Source organism: Cervus canadensis, chromosome 13 (genome assembly GCF_019320065.1).
Source record: "Cervus canadensis isolate Bull #8, Minnesota chromosome 13, ASM1932006v1, whole genome shotgun sequence".
NCBI lineage: Eukaryota > Metazoa > Chordata > Mammalia > Artiodactyla > Cervidae > Cervus > Cervus canadensis.
Window position 1 is genome coordinate 55,055,488 of NC_057398.1, and position 3,751 is coordinate 55,059,238.

At 41.3% G+C, this 3,751-nt stretch overlaps 1 non-coding gene across 1 annotated transcript; it reads right to left on the bottom strand.

Annotated features, from left to right (window-relative positions):
• Positions 1–1,691: 1,691 nt before the first annotated feature.
• On the bottom strand, positions 1,692–1,798 carry LOC122452602. Its single transcript, XR_006272766.1, has one exon. It is a non-coding gene; the product is annotated as a U6 spliceosomal RNA (small nuclear RNA).
• Positions 1,799–3,751: the final 1,953 nt, after the last annotated feature.

Sequence of the window (3,751 nt, forward strand, 5' to 3'; positions counted from 1 at the left end):
CATCAGCATCTTCAGTTCATTAAATATCTTCTTTTGAAGAACTCAAAGGATTTAACATTAAATTTTAAATGGTATCTGTGTGGACTGAATCTACCCACATTTTGAAAACTAGAGGTTGAATCTTTTGTTCTTGCTGCCAGCAATTAAATTTTTCAGTATTTCCCTGAAATCCTTTTGTTGTTTCATCAAATCTGAGTGGGATGGGACACTCGTTTCCCCAGGGTCTGGGGTTGAGCATTATATATGAAAGTCACACCAAGATCAGGAGAAATGAATACTTTGTCTCAGGTCATTCATTTTCAAATGCTTTTTGAGGCAGTAGAAAAAGTGGATGGGAGGAACTTTGAAAGAGTAGCCTGCTTTATGAGACAAAAGGATGTCATTTTCATAATTTAATACTAGGAAGCAGAATTATCTTTGATGAAATAGTTATTTTGGAACTGGAGTATCTCCTATTTCCTTTGTGTTTTCTTCTTACAGTATGGGGACATTAATTACAGTGAATGTAATGGGGCCATGTGAAATTTTATTTGTCATGCAATACCACTTCTCCTTGTGCTTTGACTAGTTGGTTAAGCAGTAAATTTCAAAATATTTTTTCCTAGTCATCTACTTTAAAAGATATTCTTTCAAAAGACTTAGCAAAACAATTCTATATTCTTCTATTTTGATCTATGAACCACTGGACTTTTACATTGCCCTTACTTTGAAGGCCGTGGCAATAAATATTAATAGCTGGGGCTATATGTGCATTAAGCAAACTAGTCATTTCAGCAAAGAAAACTGGCTAGTAATAATGATGTGATGTGCTTGATTCAATGTTATTTAAGCTAAGGCTGTGTACAGCTGAGTGTTGTTTCCGCTTTGGCCCAGCTGTGGAGCTACTAGGAATTGTCCTCCATTCTTCCCCGTAGCATATTAGACACTTTCTGACCTGGGGCACTCATCATCTGGTGTCATATCTTTTTTCTTTCCATACTATGAATGGAGTTCTCTGATCCTGGGAAAGATTGAGGGCAGGAGGAGAAGAGGGCGACAGAGGATGGGATGGTTGGATGGCATCACCGACTCAATGGACTTGAGTTGAGCAAACTCTGGAAGATGGTGAAGAACAGAGATGACTGGTGTGCTGCAGTCCATGGGGTTGCAAAGAGTCAGACATGACTTAGCAACTGAACAACAACAAATGGGGTTCTCCAAGGCAAGAAAACTGGAGTGGTTTGCCATTCCTTCCTCCAGTGGACCACATTTTAACAGAACTCTACACTATGACCCGTCCATCTTGGGTGGCCCTGCATGGCAAGTCTCATAGCTTCATTGGAGTTATACAAGCCCCTTTGCCATGATAAGGCTATGATCCATGAAGGGGACAGTTAAATGCGGTGGGATCCCATTCCCCACCACGCTTTGGGAAATTTTTTTGGTCATTATCATATAACTTGCATTCCAGAATCCTTGCCTTATACTACAAAATTCTTATGGTGTGGCTTTGTTCTCATGGACTCAAGATGGTGCCTCTATGTCCTCTAGACACTACACGATCATTCCAGGCAAAAGGAAGAGATAAGGACAACACTGTAAGTCTACCAGCTGGGAAACAATATATTTCCTAGAATTTCCACCCAGTAGAATGCAGCTTGCATATCATAGGTCAGAATTATATGACATGTTCATTATTATTATTATTTTTTTTAAATATGGAACGCTTCACGAATTTGCGTGTCATCCTTGCACAGGGGCCATGCTAATCTTCTCTGTATCGTTCCAATTTTAGTATATGTGCTGCCGAAGCGAGCACACATGTTCATTATTAACTGCAAAGAAAGCCTAAGAAGTCATCCTCATGAAATGTTTTTCCTCTGCAAATGTATCAGATATCCCATCAGATTCATTCTCACCCCCAGACACATCTTCCTGGTGCCTCTTGCCCTCCTCCCATCTGACCTGGATCTGCTCTAAACTTAATACTTAGCCAGGAACCCGGGACACCTCCATTTTCATCATCCTAGGAATTTTCTTCCTCCTGCTCCTGTGTTAGATCCTCTGTTTCTTGGAGGTTTAGTTCTTGCTTACCACTTTGTTTTAGTTGTGCACACCCTTCAGTAGCTTTTTGAAAAGGATAAAAAATATTTGAGACCTAAGGTATCTGACGGAGAAGGCAATGGCACCCCACTCCAGGACTCTTGCCTGGAAAATCCCATGGATGGAGGAGCCTGGTAGGCTGTAGTCCATGGGGTCGCTAAGAGTCGGACACGACTGAGCAACTTCACTTTCACTTTTCACTTTCACACATTGGAGAAGGAAATGGCAACCCACTCCAGTGTTCTTGCCTGGAGAATCCCAGGGAAGGGGGAGCCTGGTGGGCTGCCATCTATGGGGTCACACAGAGTCGGACACGACTGAAGTGACTTAGCCGCAGCAGCAGCAAGGTATCTGAAAATATCTTTTATCTCACGTCACACTTGAATGATAGCTTGGCTGAGTAGAATCCTAGATTATCAATCATATTTTGGGACTGCCGGTTCCTTTTATTTTTTCTTTCAGTATCTTGGGGATGCCATTCAGCTGTCCTCTGCTGAGTTCTCAGATGTCTGCACAGACGGTGAAATCCCAGAATCTTCAGTCAGCTTCCTGGAGTCTCTCCACCCATGTGTGCAGCTCCGTGCTTGGCCAAGAAACCAGGAGGACTCTCTGCTGATATCTGGGTCTCCTTCTCTGTGCAGTTGCCTTCTCCCGAGTACCTGATCCACAAATGTCAACTGTCTTACTGTCTGTGAGTCTCAGTTTCTGCCTTATCTCCTCTCTGACTTCATTTCTATATGCCATCTTTACAGAGGGCCCCATGGAGAAAACCCAGGCGAATGTGGTGGTTACATCATGTGTTTCCCTTTTCTTAAGAACCTTATCCCTGCAGCGTTCAATGCTGAATAACTGAAAAGTTGTTTCATATATTTTGCCCAGTTTTACGGTTGTTTGCTGTAGGAGGGTAAATCTGTATCAGCCACTTCATTAAAGCTGGAACTAAAATTTGATTGACTGAATTTTTTATTTTTTTAATTTTTGGCCATGCTCTAAAACTTGTGGGATCTTATTTCCCCACCCAGAAAATCAAACCCAGGTCCTCGTCAATGAAAGCTCAGAGTCCTAACCACTGAACGGCCATGGAATGCCCTAAATTTTTTTGCTTTTAACTTTTTTATGTTTTCAGTGCACATACAACAGAATTTAATTCAACATCTTAAAAGGGACAGTTTTTTATGGTGATACTGGTTCTGCCCCCTCCACCAATTATTTAGTGATCAGTATAGAAAAAGTGGGGCGTTTCAATGGGAAACTGTGTGACATCTGTAAAAACTTAACAGCCTAAGTACTAGTAAGACTGATTTCTCATTCTGAGATAAGGTATGAGTGAAAGAAGATGTTTTGGCTCTGGATTGATCCGGGGAAGATTTGGATTTCTATTTTGACAGGCTGCTCAGAGTCTTCAAATATTAGCTCTAAAAAATGAGCTCTCCATTCTTAGGAATGGAGAGAAGATTCTGCCAGAATAGATTCACATAGAGGAATTTTATATTATAATTCCAACACATAGCTAAGTTAAACAATTCATTGGACCGGAAAAATTCAACAGATAATGAAAAACAGTGTTTAAGATAAAAGCAATTTAGGGACTTCCCTGGTGGTTCAGAGGAAGTAAGACTCCTCACTCCCAATGCAGGGGGGCCAGGTTCAATCTCTGGTCAGGGAACTA